The sequence below is a fragment of the Lotus japonicus genome, chromosome 2, assembly GCF_012489685.1.
Source record: "Lotus japonicus ecotype B-129 chromosome 2, LjGifu_v1.2".
NCBI lineage: Eukaryota > Viridiplantae > Streptophyta > Magnoliopsida > Fabales > Fabaceae > Lotus > Lotus japonicus.
Window position 1 is genome coordinate 49228114 of NC_080042.1, and position 19024 is coordinate 49247137.

At 39.2% G+C, this 19024-nt stretch overlaps 1 long non-coding RNA gene across 1 annotated transcript; it reads left to right on the top strand.

Annotated features, from left to right (window-relative positions):
* The first annotated feature begins 930 nt into the window (after positions 1-930).
* On the top strand, positions 931-5720 carry LOC130738200 (uncharacterized). Its single transcript, XR_009019254.1, has 2 exons — positions 931-2507; positions 2675-5720. It is a non-coding gene; the product is annotated as an uncharacterized LOC130738200 (long non-coding RNA).
* The last annotated feature ends 13304 nt before the right edge of the window (positions 5721-19024 follow it).

Consider the following 19024-nt stretch of genomic DNA (forward strand, 5'->3'; position numbering starts at 1 on the left):
GGTGACGGTGGTTGTTACCGATTCTGGGGGTGGTGGCAATGGTGGTGATGGTGGAAGCGATGGTAGTGGTGGTTAATGGCAGCGGTGGTGGTTTTAGAGCCGACAATGAGGGTGGTGACGGTGGCTGTGGCGGTAGCAACAATGGTAGCGGTGAACGGTTGTGGTCAAGGTGATGGTAGAGGTGGTGGTGGTGGTGGTGGAAGCTGAAGGGTTATGGTAGCAATGGAGGTGGAGGCAATGAAATTGGTGGTGTTGGTGGCAATGGAGGTGGTGGCAGTAGTGGTCATGGCAATGGTGGTGGTGGCAATGGTGGTGGTGAACTGTTGTGGTAGATGTGGTGGTAGAGATGGTGGTGGTGGTGGAGGATGGAATTAGTAGTGGAGATTATGGTCGCAATGCAGTCGTGGTAATGGTGGCGGTGGTGTTGGTGTTGGCGGCAGCAGCGGCGGAAGCGACGGTGGTGGTGAACGGTTGAGGTGGAGGTGGTGATGGTAAACATGGTGATGGCGGTGGAGGGTGACGGTAACAGTTGGGGTGATTGTGGTGGTGGTCGTTACGATGATCGTGGAGGAGGCAACGATGGTGGTGGTGGACGGTTGTGATAGAGGTGATTGTAGAGGTGGTGGTGGTGGAGGGTGGCTGTAGTAGTTGAGGTGGTGGTGTTGTTGGCAGTGGAGGTGGTGGTCGTGGCGGTGGCAACGTAGTGGTGGTGGACGGTTATGGTGGAGGTGATAGTAGAAGTGGTGGTAGTGGAGAGTAGAGGTGATGTCTCAACAGCTTACTTAAAAGTCACTTTTTTTATACCTTCTTTGTAAAAAATATAAATAGCTTATTTTTTAAGAGTTTGTTATTAATAGAGTATATACTTAGATATACATAATACAGAGTAACACTTGTATTGTCAAGTACCTTGAGTACTATATATAACAACTAAGTCAAATGTAACCGACTTATCATTGAATAACAGAAATAGTAATTTCAGTTTCTCTCTCTCTTAATTTCTATGATGGTATGAAGAGCTTGATTCCTTGACGGTGCCATGGCTGACACCTCTCCGTCAACTTCTCTGCATCCCCCGACGCCGCCACCGGTTTCGACGTCGGCGCAGCCGTCGCAACCCGTCTACGCACAACCGATCAACATCGCACCACCATTTCCGCTTCCCTTTGCGACTCCACACAGTTCGTTGTCACACTCCATTACTGAAAAGCTTACTGACAAGAATTTTTTGTTGTGGAAGCAATAAATCGATCCAGTGCTCATCGCGCATCGTTCGCATGTGTTCTTGGAGAATCCTGAGATTCCTCCTCGCTTTGCAACAGAAGAAGATCGTGTTTCTGCTACTGTGAGCGATTCCTATCGCTAGTGGGAGCGACAAGATGCTTTTCTTCGATCGTGGCTTCAATCCACGCTTTCTGCACCGATTCTTACGAAGATGATTGGATGTCAACATTCGTATCAACTCTGGGAGAAACTTCATTCCAACAATCACTCTTAGATTCAGGCAAAATCGCGACAATTGCGATCTGAATTGCGCAATTCAACACTTGGAAGTCGCACTACTGCTGAATTTCTCTCTCAGATCAAGTCAATTTCTGATTCTCTTTCTTCAGTTGGTGATCCAGTGAGTTCAAGGGAACAACTGGATGTCATTTTGGAAGGTCTTCCATCAGAGTATGAATCTTTTGTTACTCTGGTTAATATGAATAGTAGATTTCAGCTTATGGATCTTGATGAAATTGAGCCCTTGTTGCTGGCTCATGAGGCTAGGGTTGAGAAATCAAAGAAGGTCTCTTCTAATTTCTCAGTGAATCTCACACATGCTGCTCCTACATCTCAGTCTCAGTAGCAATCAGATTCTACTAAACCAGGTTCTTCTACAGAGAATTTCACAAATTCTCAGTCCTATCCTACTGATTACAATCAAGATAATCGTGGTGACACTCGCAGTTAGAACTACAATAAAAATGGTGGCCGTGGTCGTGGCAAGAGTAGTACTTACTGCCAAGTATGCAACAAAAGAGGATACTCAGTTGCAATCTGCTTTCACAGATTCAATGCTTCTTATGTTCCAAGACCACCACAGCAAGATTCCTCATCCGGTGCACAAGGTCCTCAAGGTTCCTTTGTTCCTCATTCTTCTTCACCATCTTGGGGATCTACTAGTCTTTGGTCAGAACATTATCCTGGAGCTTATGGCATGGTTTCTTGGTCCTCTGCATCATTTTCCTCACCTTACATGAGAGCTCCTGCACCACAGTGGGCACCTGGACCTGCTTATGGCTATCAACAATCAGCTTCCCCTGCACAAGCACCAAGACCACCCCCTGGCCAAGCTTTCGTCACACGTCCAGCACCCTCTGGTTTCACAGCAGCTTGGTTCCCAAATTCTGGTGCTTCTCACCATGTTACACCACATGGAGGCAACATTTAGTATGCAGATCCTTTTGAAGGCCCTGACCACATCTTTGTTGGCAATGGCCAAGGCTTGTCAGTCACATCTTGTGGTTCTACTCTTTTCCCTTCACCTTTAAATTCCAAAGTCAATTTAATCCTTACCAAATTGCTTCATGTTCCTAAAATTACCAAAATCTTACTTAGTGTTAGCAAGTTTTCCCGAGATAATGGTGTTTACTTTGAGTTCCATGCTAATACTTGCTTTGTTAAATCTCAGGAGTCTCATCAACTCCTTCTGCAAGGCCATGTAGGATCAGATGGACTTTACAGCTTCCCTGGATTACTATCCTCTTCAAGTTCACTCCAACCTTCATCTCTTCCCCTTGTTAATACCATTGTAGTTTCTCCTAAATTTCATATTTGGCATAGTAGACTAGGTCACCCTCATAAAGATGTTTTGCATTCTGTTCTCACATCTTGTAATATACACATCCCTTTTAAATACTTGAATGAATATTGTTCTGCTTGTTGTCTAGGAAAGTCCCATAGGTTGCCAACAACCCTTTCTACTATTGTGTATTCTTTTCCCTTAGAATTGGTGTATTGTGATTTGTGGGATCTGCTCCATGTGTTTCTACTAATGGAAATAGATATTACTTGTCTTTTGTTGATGCTTATTCCAGGTTCACCTGGATCTATTTTTTATAAACAAAATCAGAAACCGTAACCATTTGCCAGCAGTTTAAATTGATGGCTGAATTGCAGTATGGTCACAAATTAAAAGCTGTACAATATGATTGGGGGGGGTGCTTATCAAAAAAAAAAAAAATTGCGGGGGGAGAGTTTAGACCTCTCACTGCTTTTCTTAAGACTCAAGGTATTATCCATCGAGTCATTTTTCCTCACACACACCATCAAAATGGTGTTGTGGAGAGCAAACACAGACATATTGTGGATCTGGGTTTAACCCTTTTAGCTCATGTTTCAATCCCTCTTGTTTTCTGGGATCATGCTTTGCTTGCTTCTCTTTTCCTTATCAATCCTCTTCCTTCTAAATCCATCAATAATTCAGTTCCCTGCACCTTACTGTTTAACAAATCTCCTGATTATCATTTCCTCAGGGTCTTTGGCTGTTCTTGTTATCCTCTCACTAGGCCATACAATAGACACAAACTGGATTTTAGATCTCAGAAGTGCTTATTTTTTTGGTACTCTCCTTCTCATAAGGGCTATAAATGCTTAACACCTGAGGGAAAACTTCTAATATCTAGGGATGTCCAATTTAATGAGGATGAATTTCCTTATTCCACCCTTTTCAACCACAAACGACACCAACCTCAGATCCTTTTTCCCCTGTTTCTTCCACAATTCCCATCTGTTTACCATCTCTTATCTCCCAACCTTCATCCCCTCCTTCTCTTCAACCTTCACCAACCCCTACCTCACCACCCTCTATCCCAAATCCTATACTTGAAACCACTTCTCCTCAGCCTATCCTTGATCCTGAACCTACATCTGTATCTGGTCCACTTTAGCCTATACCTGCACCATCTCATAACATTCATCCTATGGTTACCAGATCCAAGAAAGGAATCCATAAACCAAAACTTCAACCTTCTGTCCTTTTAGCCCATACAGAACCCACAAGTGTGAAGCAAGCTTTGGCCAGTCCTCACCGGCACAAAGCCATGGAAGAAGAATATCAAGCCTTACTTAAAAATAAGACATGGTCTCTTGTTCCTCTACCTTCCAATAGAACTTCTATTGGTTGTAAGTGGGTTTTCAGAACTAAAGAGAATCCAGATGGTAGTATCGACAAGTTTAAGGCTCGGTTGGTTGCTAAGGGCTTCCATCAACAGCCAGGCTTTGATTATACTGAGACTTTTTTCTCCAGTGATTAAACCTGTCACAATTTGAGTTATTTTGACTCTTGCTCTGACTTTTGGCTGGAATTTGAAACAGATCGATGTCAATAATGCCTTTCTGAATGGTTACCTCACTGAAGAGGTATATATGGATCAACCCTCTGGTTTTCAAGCATCAGACAAGACATTGGTTTGTAGGCTCCACAAGGCTTTGTATGGCCTTAAACAGGCTCCTAGGGCCTGGTTTGGAAGGCTTCATTCTACTCTTCTTTCTCTTGGTTTCAGATCAAGCAAGTGTGATCCATCACTCTTTGCTTACCTTAGTGGATCTAATGTTTTCTACATTCTGGTTTATGTAGATGATATAATTCTTAAAGGGAATTCTCCTACCCTAATTCAGGCCATTATTGATAAACTTGATGCCCAATTCTCTTTAAAGCAACTTGGTGATCTCAACTATTTTCTTGGCATAGAGGTTTAGTCTCTGAAAAGTGGTTCTCTTCTTCTCACTCAACAGAAATATATCAGGGATCTTTTGGCCAAAACAATGATGACTGACTGCAATCATATCTCTACTCCTATGGTCAGCACCTCTAGGCTGTCCAAACATCAAGGAATTCCTTTTTCAGATCCAACTCTGTACAGGTCTACAGTTGGAGCTTTGCAATACCTCACCATCACCAGACCAGAACTTAGTCTATCAGTCAATAAGGTATGTCAGTTCATGGCACATCCTTTAGACACTCATAGGACTGTTGTCAAAAGAATACTCTGGTATATCAAGGGCACTGCTTCTTTTGGCCTTGTTCTGCAGCCTGCCAAAGGTCTTCCTCTCACCCTTAAAGGGTTTTCTGATTGGGCAACAGATGTTGATGGCAGAATATCTGTATCTGGTGCTACTTTGTTTCTGGGTCCAAATCTTATTTCTTGGTGGTCCAAAAAGCAGCATGTTGTAGCCTGCAACAGCACTGAGGCTGAATACCGAAGCTTGGCTCAACTTTCTGCAGAAAATACTTTGGGTGCAATCTCTTCTCCAGGACCTAGCAGTTCCCCTTGGGGTTCCTCTCTTGTTTTGTGATAACATTTATGCAGTTTCTGTGGCTCACAATCCTACTCTACATGCTAAGACCAAGCATGTTGAGCTTGATGTCTTTTTTGTTAGGGAAAAAGTTCTCAGCAACCAGTTTAAGGTTCAGCATATTCCTGCCCAGTATCAATTAGCATATGCATTAACCCAGTCTCTCCCTAGAACTATGTTCCTAGAAATTAGGACCAAGCTCACCGTGTGTGACCACCCTAGATGAGCTTGAGGAGAGGGTAATACAGTATATACTTAGATATACATAATACAGAGTAACACTTGTATTGTCAAGTACCTTGAGTACTATATATAACAACTATGAGCTGTCAAATGTAACCGACTTATCATTGAATAACAGAAATAGTTATTTCAGTTTCTCTCTCTATCTCTCTCTCTTAATTTCTATGAGTTATCAAGTAGGTTTGACTCAACTTTTCATAAAAGTAACTTAAAAGACAAATAAGTCGAACCAAACAATACCTAGCAAATTAGAGTAAATCCCACGACATAGTACCATTTTGTTTTAGGTGCATGTTATACTAAAGGATTTTATAATCATAGCAAACATTAGAAAAATTTAAAGATTAACAAAAAAAAAACATTATCATTCGTAAAGTACTAGTGCTACCTGACCCTCCACCACCACCACCATCTCTACCAACAAAGTGATCACCAATAAGTATATCAGAAATTCAACTATATCAATCCATTTCATTGATTCCAAGGGATCAAAGAAAGGATTTATTATTTTATTCCTTTTAATCATCTCTTATAGCAATACATTTCTTTAGAAATCTTAGATAAGAATGTAGGTTGCTAATGGCAAACCACACAACTAAGACCAAATTAAGATCACTATGAAGAGAAAGAATACACTCCAACTTCAGCACACGAAGTGCAATATTAGACCATCAAATTAACAGTGACAACAAAGACGATCTCCCCACCACAACACAAAAGATTAGGTTGCTATACATTGGGATGAGTTGAATACTGAGATATGGCAAGTACCCAATGTTAAATGATTACATATCAATTATAAATTAAAAAAATAAGTTGCTAAAATAAAGTCTAAAAATATACCTTCCCAAATTAAATAGATGAGAAGTAAAATCTTCAGAACTGAGACTGCTCCAACAATTTTTTAAATTGCAATAGGAAGGAGATTATGGGAGCCGAATTGCAAGTACAAAAATTATTAAAATCGGATGTAATTTTACAAAAGTAAGTAATTATTAATATCAGTGTAAAATAGTTTTACACAGACATCCAATTGAATTCCGTCAAATCAAAAAATATCTTATTATTTTAATTAAAATTAAAGTCAAATGTAATTATCTCTCCTATGTGGCATGCTTTGATTGGATGACTGTGTAAAACTATTTTACACTGTCAGTGCATATCCATTAAACTCTAATATCAATTAACAAAAATAAAATAAAGGAACTGCACATAATATATAATACTCATGAGATTGGATAGATGACTCATTACAGCAATACACAAGAATTACATTCATATAATATACAACTAAAGTGTATGGACAGTAGCATTCTTGCTACTCTTTGTAGTTGTACAAGGGATTAACCCGTGTGATGCACAGAGAGTAATCAGTAATTTCCTTTTGATTTCATTACAAATTTATATTAAATATATCACATAATATAATTAAGATTATTTATGTAGTTAAGATGAACAATCTATCAGTCTGACTATATCATATATTTATTTATGTTTGTTATAATAAGATTAAACAATAATTCAAATTCATTTCATAAGAAGCTAGATACTCAACATTCTCTCATCTAACCCTCTTCTTTGAGTTATCAATAAGATAATCAAAGATAATGGGAAATATGTTTATCAATTGCAGATGAAAAACATTGAATGAAGAACCAAATCGATGATAGGGAACACAAAAAAAAAGAGGAGAGTAGGATTTATATTCACCTACTGTATCGATAATTTCATTTGTGGGATGCACAGGAAATATGTATATCAAACAATTAAAATTAAGGGTTTATTTTATAACCACATGGATTATTTATAACTAATAGTTAAATATTTTATATACACATGTCAAGAATTTTATATTATTTAACTCCATTTTTTACATAAATTAATTATATCTAAATCAAAAAAATTATTTCAAAACCTAAAAATATTTAAGGAGAAATTGTATTGTGAGGTTTATCATTGTTACATTAACCTCCCCTCTATTTTGTAAACTTCATTCACGTCTCCCTTTCCTGTCTCATTTAGAGTAATAGAGAAGTGTTAAGTGATATAATGATAAATCTTAGTGGAGGTCAGCACAATAATTCTAAACCTCAAGGAGGTTGGCGCAATGTACCCAATAAAATAAGGGAGATTAGTGTCTTGTTAAAAATCGAAGGGAAGCTCAGTGCAACGACAATAAATTTCATAAAAGATTAAAGCAATTTACCCAACATTTAATGTATCATTCTTTAGAAAGGTGAAAGATCATTTTTTATATCAACTGCACGTACTTTTAACAACTTTTGTTAATATTCATAAGACATCTATATTGTACTGATATGGGCTTAGGGGCGCACTAATTCTATAAGCGTCGAGGGCTTAGGAAATATGCATTACTGATATGGGCTTACCAACTTTGTAATATTGTGGGCTTTGCAATACTTGTACACATAATGGGTCGGGCGACCCATGACCCCAAGCGGGTCAGAACCAAGCTATAAATATCAGACACCATCCAAGCGGTGTGGGATCTAACCTTTCACACATTTTCTCATTTTGTCAGTTTTCTATCGCTCTCAAACTGTTTAGCCCTTGCTTGATAGTTCCATACCGGAACATTGACGCCGACCGTGGGGTCTCGATAAAACAGATCCCCACTATCACAAACAAGAGGCTATGTCATCTCTACTTCTGAGAGAGGAGGGCGAACGAAATTGAAGGGGAAACGATGCAATAAATCTCTGTCAAAATGTCAGTTTCAAAAGGAAATAATGCTTTGACATCAAAGAAGAGGGCGAACGAAATTGGTGACATCAAACCAAAAATTCAACATCAGGAAACAAATGGGGGAAAGGGAAGAAGACCAAGAGGATAACAGAAATTCGCGGCGGCGCGATCTTCAGCGGAAAGACGAAAGGCCAGACGCGAGCAAAATTTGATGCTTGATGACGGGATATACAATATTAACCGTCGAAGCCATCATTTTTGAGTTGAAACCACCCACTCAATATCAACCGCCATCCCCAAATTTAAACGGTTATTTTGTCTCAACTGCCACTTTCGAGTTGCAACCGCTCATGCCCGCCACCTTTGAATCGAAATTTTCTATGCTCGCCGTGCCGAAATCGACCCTGACCGATGACTCTTCAAGCCATTCGATTTCTTTGATCCTTTTCTCTAACTCTTTTTCCTTTAAATGTTTCTTTGACATTTTCATTGAGTCGATGCTCTCTTCGGGCTAGCAAATTTTCACCCTCTATTGTCATTTGTTTTGTGCAAATTTCAGATTTCAACATTGCACACAAGTGTTTGATCAAATGCCACAATGAGATGTTGTTTCATTGCGAGTAGGGCGATGCAAATTGGACCGCCCTGCCCAAGTCCCAAAGGGGCGAAAATATTTGACATCTGTGTCGGTGACTTTCGAAAGTGGTACCCTCTAAACTCACTCATGTTATATGTTTATTCATAATCTTGGCCTTTTGGGGCTGTTTGTGCTATTAGTTGCTAAACTCCTATAATTTGTGGTTGAGTTTAAACTGATTGTTGTTGAATATCTTACCGGGATTGATAATGTTTCAAAGAATAAAATTAACATTGTTTAAATATGATTCCACAACTATGCGATGTGATGATTTATTTGAAACTGGATCTCTTTCATCAATGATTTTAGTTACAAGTGATTCTGGCATTTCGTATTCGGGGCTTAGTGTTCTTTGAAAGTGAAGCATTTGTTATTTTATAAGGCCAGTTGACAAACTTTAAGAAAGTCCATATGTTCATCTTGAAAAGAATGAAGTATTTTTAAGAAAGCTCATATGTTCATCTTGAAAAGAATGAAGTATTTTTAAGAAAGCCCATATGTTCATCCTGAAAAGAATGTGGTAAATTTAGTAAACGTGATTGTGCTGCTAAAATAAAAGGAGATTGGGATTAGTTTTTCTTACTTGGGCGTGGAAATTAAAACATTGGGCGAAGAGGTTTAGTCCACTCACTGTGTATTATTTATATGTGAAGATGAATTAGTGGTAAGCTGCAGTTTTAAATACAAAAGTTGATTATTTTGTTCTTCAAACCGTATCATGAAGAAGAACAACTAGTTTTGATATTGTCAATGTGTTATATTATATTTTATCTTGTGCTAACAAGGTGATGAGTTGACAGGTGATGTGTTGACTAAAAACAGTCAAAGGATACAACATTATGCACTCTTTTCTCTACCCGGGCGGGAGAGTTTTGAATGAGGCATAATTCTTAAAACATTGCTTGAACAAGCATGTTTTTCATTTCTCCAACTTAGGTCTATCAATTGGGCGACGCTAGACAATTGAGATAAGAGTAAGACTCTTAAAACTAGAGCATCTGACCACGAATTCATAAGTACAGCCTTGATTGGTTTAAGCTTACCCAATTCAAGCACAAAGCCTCCAAGCGAGCAAAGGTCTTGTTAGATCATCGATCAAAAACGAGCATAATGCCAACAAATTAATTGAAATTAACTTTCTTGGTTCAAGTGTTAAAACCTTATGAATTCAAAGAATAGTTGATAGAGAAATGATGAGATTGTTGGGCTAACAATATCGTTTTTACAAATGGTACAACCTACTACACGCACGTGAATTTTGAGGATGTGAAGGTACAATTTGAGTCAACTTGCACGCGCTATACAAAGATTAAGAAGCAACAACAGAAGTTGAAATGACAAAGGAATGACTACTTAGCTTTTATGTCTTTTAATTTTTATTTGATTTTGGAGCCTGCGCCCATTATTTTCTTTGCACATTTTGGGCGTATCAATTACTTGTTAGTCTTTGTGTAATGTTAGGTGAGTTGATTACTTGTGGGCTCGAAGAGAAGACACACTTCATCTTAAAGCTTTTAAGACTTGGTGTCTTGTGGGCTTGTGTACTGATATGGGCTTAGGGGGAGCACTAATTCTATAAGCGTCGAGGGCTTAGGAAATATGCATTACTGATATGGGCTTACCAACTTTGTAATATTGGGGGCTTTGCAATACTTGTACACATAATGGGTCGGGCGACCCATGACCCGAAGCGGGTCAGAACCAAGCTATAAATATCAGACACCACCCAAGAGGTGGGGGATCTAACATTTCACACATTTTCTCATTTTGTCAGTTTTCTATCGCTCTCAAACTGTTTAGCCCTTGCTTGATAGTTCCATCCCGGAACATATATATATATATATATATATATATATATATATATATATATATATATAATGAAAGCTCTTTTGAAAACCTTCTAGGATTATTACTATTCAGACTTATGATCATCTCTGCAGCGGAGGCGTTGAAGGCAGTAAGTCCCTCTGTGGCAGTAAGTCTATATTGGCCATACTACAGACATGTTATTAAGTTCTGAATATTTTTAATGTCCTTGTTTAGTTTCTTTTTGTGGTGGCTTAAGTCTGATCCTGATCTATACTGCTCAACTATTAAGAACAGTGCAGAACATAACTTATATTTCTAATTTATTTATCTGTTTCTATAGAACCAGGTGATGGCGATGATACTTACGGGTGAGGAAGATTTATCTTTTATGATGCTTCGCTCTTTTTCCTCCAAGCTTTCTTTCAAATCTTCCCAACCCTCTTCTTCTTCTATCGATCATCTTCATCAATCCAATCAATTATCCAAATCTGTCTTCAAAGAAGAAATTCATTTTGAAGATATCAATCAAGATCTCGACAACTGGGAAATCCCTAAAATCTCTCATGCTGAGATCTACAAACCAAACGGATCCTTTTTCAAACGATCAGATTTCATTATCAAAACCGTTGAGCAAACCTACAAGCTCAGATATGATAATGAAGAAATCCATCTGCTTTCTGAGAAAAGCGTCAAAGATCATATCAGCAAGAACTTCAACTATCTTCATATAGGTAGTGTTCAAGTTGGTCTCAAACCCCTAACTAGGAAGTCTCTGGACATCTCAGTTCTTCTTTGTCTTAGGGATATTAGACATAACCAATTCCATGACTCCCTCTTAGGAACGGTTGAAACCAGCCTGAGTAATGGACCAATCTTTTTCAATTGTTTCCCAGATCTAACTGTCAGCCTGGAAGACAAAAACATCCTTGATGTTCTCTTCCTAAATATCAAGCTTCACGGCCTTGATATGAAAGAAGATTCCATTCCAATCTCTTTGATCTACAGGGTTCAATACAAGGTAATGAACTCTATCAAATCTTACTTCTTACGTACTAATTGCGAGAAATCAGGAGAAACCACCCTTTTTCTCACAGATTATGATAAGGCCAATGTTATTGTGCCCAAAACCATCCAATGGAGTGATATCACCCTTCCAGAGAAATGGTCTTTGGAAAAGGCTACTCCAGCCCAACCTGTTGAAACTCCTGAGTTTCGTGAAATCGTCCAACACCAATCTGGCCAAGTAGATCTTATCTTTGATAGGAGAAATTCCTTCTCTATCCCTAGATCTATTAGGACATCCTCAAATGATTTCCAATCTGCCATGTCTAGAAGATCCTTTTCTATGACTAGAAGGAACCAGCCTGAGTCTAGTGCTCGACCTTCCCTCTCTCATGACGGATCTACTATCCATTTGGCTGGATATGTGAATACCACTCCTGTCAAAACTACCTATGACAAGGGTGATGAAGACCATCAATCCACCTTATCTCCAACGTATTCTTCTCTAGAAACCCCTGGAGAAACTTCTGATTTCATTGGAGCAATCACTACCGAATTTGTCATTGACAAAAAAGGTATCCAAGCAGACTTTTACTCTGATCAATGGACTCAGCAAAGAAAATGATTCTTTGCAAAGTATCAGGGTAAAAAGAGAAAGAAGATCCAAGAAAAATTCTATGGGTTCCTTGAGAAAACCCAGCAAAACATCTTCTTTTTTGAATGGTTTCAAGATTATGCCAACAAGAATAGGAAATCTTACCCCTTCCAAGTTGACATGATTAAGTGGCAGCATAAGGATGGAAAAGAAACCCTTTCTAATCTGCCTCCTAAAACTCCTTTCCTTCTTAAAGGGGCTCAATCTACACCTGTCTTAGCTTCTCCCTTTAAGACTAGGGAAGAAGAAGGTGAGGTCACCAGTAAGGACATCAAAGACCTCATGGAACAGACCAATTATACCAATAAGTATCTTCAAACCCTTGGAGAATCTCAGACGCATGATGATTCTGCTAGGAAAGGAAAAGGAAAAGGAAAGGTCAAGACTGAACCTTCTTCCTCAGATCTTGATATCCCTAAAGGATGTCAACTGGAGAAACCTCTTTTTAAGCCTTTTCAAATCAGTAGCCGTTCTAGACATTCGGCTCAATCCCTTCGTACGAAGAATGAATCTGATAATGAACTTCTCCAAAAGGTTGTTGAGCAACTAAAGCTCCTCGAGCAACTGAAGCTCCTCAATCAAGTGATTCCTGAAACTCCGACTCAGGAAACTCCAACTCCGGAAGCAGTTTCTAATCCTACAGTCTCTGCTCCTGCTCCCCCGAAAACTCGGACTTCTACTCGTAATACCTCCACTTCTTTAAACAATATTGAAGATGGTAAGGTTGAGTCTGATTCTGATATCCAATCGGTCAAGAGTATTCCTATCAACGCTGTTAATCACAATTCTAGGAATCAGTGGAGAAAAGAAACCAAACTCTATTATCCTAGAGCTACTGCTCCTGATCTTCTTTTAGAAGAATCTTCAAACTTCAAAAGCTTCAGCGCCAACAATGTCTATGAATGGAATATTGATGGTGAAAACGAGTATGGCATCACCAAAATCCTCCAAAATATGACCATGGTGGCCACTGCCTATGTTACCGCCAATAGTTGTCCTGAATCTCTTATTGTCGAAGTCTTGGTTGCTGGTTTCTGTGGCCAGCTCAAAGGATGGTGGGATAATTATCTCACTGAAGACGAGAAGAATCAGATCTTGACTGCTATCAAGACTGATGAAGAAGGTAATCCTATCATTGAAGATGGCAAATTCATTCCTGATGCTGTCAACTCCTTAATCTTCACTATAGCCCAACATTTTGTTGGAGATCCTTCCCTCATCAAGGATAGATCTGGTGATCTTTTGTCCAATCTTAAGTGTAAATCTTTGGGTGATTTTAGATGGTATAAGGATACCTTCTTGACCAGAGTCTACACCCGTGAAGACAGCCAACAAGCCTTCTGGAAAGAGAAATTCCTGGCGGGTCTTCCTAAATCTTTTGGCGACAAAGTTCGGGAAAAACTTAGAAGCCAAAATCCTGGGGGAGAAATCCCATATCAAACTCTTAGCTATGGCCAGCTCATAGCGATCATTCAAAGAGTTGCTCTCAAAATCTGTCAAGATGACAAAATCCAACAGCAACTCACCAAAGAGAAATCTCAGAATCGCAGAGATTTGGGTACCTTCTGCGAACAATTTGGAATTCAGGGTTGTCTCAAGAAACCTAAACCCAGAAAGCAAGATCCTCCTCCCAAACAACAGTGGAGAAAGAGATCAAGCAGAAACGATCAAAGGAAGCCCAAACCTAGATCTAAACCTCATTCTGCTCAAACTTCCAAAAACCCTTCTGAGACTAAACCCTCTCAAGGAAAAGATGTCACCTGCTATAACTGCGGCAAGCCTAGCCATATTAGCAGATATTGCAGACTCAAAAGGAGAATCTCTGAGCTTCAGCTTGAACCTGAGATTGAAGATAAGATCAACAATCTTCTCATTCAAACTTCTGATGAAGAAGAATCCAATCCTTCGGACTCCGAGGTCTCCGAAGACCTAAATCAAATCCAGAATGATGATTCTCAATCATCATCCTCTGTCAATACCTTGACCATTAACACTTTGACTAATGAGCAAGATCTTCTCTTTAGGGCCATCAATTCTATCCCTGATCCTGAAGAAAAGAAAATCTACTTGGAACGCCTCAGATCTACTCTTGAAGACAGGCCTCCCAGAAGTCCTATTACTACCAATAAGTTCAATCTTAGGGATACCTTCAAGCGTCTTGAAAAATCTGCTGTCAAGCCTGTCACTATTCAAGACCTCCAATCTGAAGTTAGTACCCTTAAAATCGAGGTTAAGGGCCTCAAACAAATCCAAAAAAGTCAGCAGCTTATCTTAGATAAACTGACTAGAAATTATGAAGAAGACAGTTCTTCTTCTGTCCCTGATTCCAATCCTGCTCCTAACGACAATTGCGGTGACTTTCTGGAAATTATCAACCATGTCACCATCCAGAAATTCTACATCCACATCAAAATCCTTATAGGAGATTTTATCTTGGAAACTCCAGCTCTCTTTGACACTGGGGCTGATTCCAGTTGTATTTCTGAGGGACTCATTCCCACCAGATATTTTGAAAAAACAACTGAGAAACTCAGTGCTGCTGAAGGTTCTAGGCTAATAATCAAATATAAGATCCCCTCGGCTATCATCAAAAATGGTAGTCTTGAGATTGAAACTCCTTTCCTGCTAGTCAGAAATCTTAGCCAGAAAGTCATTATAGGGACTCCTTTCATTAAGAAGCTCTTTCCCTATAATACTGACGAAGAAGGCATCACTGTCCAACATCTTGGACAACCAATTCTGTTCAGATTCTCTGAACCTCCCTTTGATAAGACCTTGAATGTCATATCTTACAAGGAGAAGCAAATCAATTTCCTCAAGGAAGAAATCTCTTACAAGAACATTGAAGTGCAATTACAACAATCTTCTGTCAAATCAAGGATTGAAAGTATTTTGGGAAATATTCAATCCAACATCTGTTCTGATCTACCCAACGCCTTTTGGGAAAGGAAGAGCCATATGGTGGAACTTCCTTATGAAAAGGATTTTTCAGACAAACAGATCCCAACCATGGCTAGACCTATCCAAATGAATGAAGATCTTCTTCATTTTTGCCAAAAGGAAATCAATGATCTTCTTCAAAAGAAACTTATTCGCAGGAGTAAGAGCCCTTGGTCCTGTGCAGCCTTCTATGTCAACAAACAAGCTGAGATAAAACGGGGAACCCCTAGGCTGGTCATCAACTACAAACCTCTCAATCAAGCTCTTTGTTGTATTAGATATCCTATCCCCAACAAGAAAGATCTTCTAGCCAGACTGCATGATGCTAAGATCTTCTCAAAATTTGACATGAAATCTGGATTTTGGCAAATCCAATTACAAGAAAAGGATAGGTATAAAACTGCTTTTACTGTCCCTTTTGGACAATATGAGTGGAATGTTATGCCTTTTGGGCTAAAGAACGCCCCATCTGAATTTCAAAGGATTATGAACGAAATCTTCAATCCCTATTCCAAATTCACTATTGTCTACATTGATGATGTGCTGATCTTCTCTCAAACCATAGATCAACACTTCAAACACCTCAATACTTTCATCTCTGTTATCAAAAGGAATGGTCTGGCAGTATCCAAAACAAAGGTCAGCTTGTTCCAAACCAAAATCAGATTCCTTGGTCACAATATTCACCAAGGGACTATCATTCCTATCAATAGAGCCATCGAGTTCACTGATAAATTTCCTGATCAAATCATAGACAAAACCCAATTGCAAAGATTCTTGGGATGTCTCAATTATGTTGCAGACTTCTGCCCGCAACTCAGCACCATAATCAAACCCCTTCATGATAGACTCAAGAAGGATCCTCCACCTTGGTCCGATATTCATACCAACGTGGTCAAACAAATCAAACTTCGTGTCAAGAATCTCCCTTGTCTCTATCTCCCTAATCCCCAAGCTTTCAAAATTATTGAAACTGATGCCTCTGATATTGGCTTTGGTGGCATTTTGAAACAAAGGGTTTTTGACAAAGAACAAATTATTGCTTTTACTTCAAAACATTGGAATCCTGCTCAGCAGAATTACTCTACTGTCAAAAAAGAAGTTTTAGCAATCGTTTTGTCTATTTCAAAATTTCAATCTGATTTAATTAATCAAAAATTCTTGGTCTGTGTAGACTGCAAGTCTGCCAAAGAAATTTTACAAAAGGATGTCAAAAACTTAGCTTCAAAACATATCTTCGCCAGATGGCAAGCTATTTTAAGTGTTTTTGACTTTGAAATTGAATATATAAAAGGATCTTCAAATTCTCTCCCTGACTTCCTTATTCGTGAGTATTTACAGGGCAGATCTTAGGATGGCCTCCAAGGGCGCCTCCAAAGGCTCTTCCTCCTCATCGCGGGGAGGAGGCAGGACAAACAGAAACAAACAAAGGTCTCCGATCCCTTAATCTTATCAGGGCCCACTGCCCATCAATCTGGACCCACTGTCCAAAAAACTGAGCCCACTGCTCAGACCCAATCTATTCAAACCAAAGCAGATTATGCTTTGCCAATCCAAACATTCCAATGCTTAAAGCAAAGAAGGCTCTCCTAGAGGAAGAGTTGAAATTCAATCTCTCAAAAGATCAGTTTCCCGGAGCTATATGCACCAGAAAAGGTTAATGATGTGCCTTGTGAATCATCACAAACATCATCTAGTCCAGCGTCTCGGGCGACTGGTAAAGGCATACCAAATCCGGTGATGGCTGTGAATTTGCCAAAAATTCAAGCTGAGGTTCAGACCTCCTCAACATTGGTAAAACCTTCGGATTTTAACCTTAGGCCCAATGTAAGTGGAATTCCAATCCACGAAAAATCTGAGTTAAAAGATTCAGTACTCAAGAAATTGAGTAAGGGAATTCAAATCCCTGGCTATAAAAAATCATTTTATGTGGTTTTTAATGGTCCAAATCCAGGAATCTATGATTCAATCACTTCCTTAAAACACTGGAATAAGGAGTTAAACAATTATCCCGATTGTTTAAACTTTTTTACAATCTTTTCCCTCTCTTGGGTATTTTCTTGGTGTTATGGTCTTAAGACCAAAACCCAACCAATCCTCTACAAACAAGTTTTTGATGCTTCAAAAGCCTACAAAGAAAATGGGAGTCAATAGTTCAAAAAGCAACCAGAAGTGTCTTAAGCATGCTAATCCGCAGTCCAGTCTCTTGCTCAATCAAAAGGCCCACATCACAGCGGCCCTTGCAGGAGCTTCCTCGGAAGAAGACTTGCTAAGAAATCTCCAATCTGCTCTTCAAATATTAAAAGAGCCAAAGGAACAGGGCTCATCCTCAAAGGCCCCCCCAACTCAAAATCTCTGAGCAATCCTCTTTTGGGTCGTCAGACTTTGTTCAAACCTCAGAATCAGATGATGAAGACTTCTGCTAAAGTTATTTGTCGTCTTGTAATCATTTAATTTTGTAATAATTCTATCTCAATTATTGTAATCCACTGTAGCAACAGTAGAACTTTTTACAGTAGAACTTTCCACTGTAATCCACTGTAGCAACAGTAGAACTTCTCAGTAGAACGTTATTGTTCCCAAAACCATCCAATGGAGTGATATCACCCTTCCAGAAAAATGGTCTTTGGAAAAGGCTGCTCCAGCTCAACCTGTTGAAACCCCTGAGTTTCGTGAAATCGTCCAACACCAATCTGGTCAAGTAGATCTTATTTTTGATAGAAGAAACTCCTTCTCTATCCCTAGATCTATTAGGACATCCTCTGATTTCCAATCTGCCATGTCTAGAAGATCTTTTTCTATGACTAGAAGGAGCCGACCTGAGTCTAGTGCTCGACCTTCCCTCTCTCATGACGGATCTACTATCCATTTGGCTGGATATGTCAATACCACTCCTGTCAAAACTACCTATGACAAGGGTGATGAAGACCATCAATCCACCTTATCTCCAACGTATTCTTCTCTAGAAACCCCTGGAGAAACTTCTGATTTCATTGGAGCAATCACTACCGAATTTGTCATTGACAAAAAAGGTATCCGAGCAGACTTTTACTCTGATCAATGGACTCAGCAAAGAAAATGGTTCTTTGCAAAGTATCAGGGTGAAAAGAGAAAGAAGATCCAAGAAAAATTCTATGGGTTCCTTGAGAAAACCCAGCAAAACATCTTCTTTTTTGAATGGTTTCAAGATTATGCCAACAAGAATAGGAAATCTTACCCCTTCCAAGTTCAAATGATTAAGTGGCAGCATAAGGATGGAAAAGAAACCCTTTCTAATCTGCCTCCTAAAACTCCTTTCCTTCTTAACGGAGCTCAATCTACACCTGTCCTAGCTTCTCCCTTCAAGACTAGGAAAGAAGAAGGTGATGTCACTGGTAAAGACATCAAAGACCTTATGGAACAATCCAATTATACCAATAAGTATCTTCAAATTCTTGGAGAATCCCAAGCGCAGGATTCCTCTTCCAGGAAAGGAAAAGAAAAGGTCAAGATTGAACCTTCCTCATCTAATCTTGATATCCCTAAAGGATGTCAACTTGAGAAACCTCTTTTCAAACCTTTTCAAATCAGTAGCCGTTCCAGACATTCGGCTCAAACCCTTCGAGCAAAAAAAGAATCTGACAATGAGCTCCTCCAAAAAGTGGTTGAGCAACTTCAGCTTCTCAAACAAGTAGTTCCGGAAACACCGACAC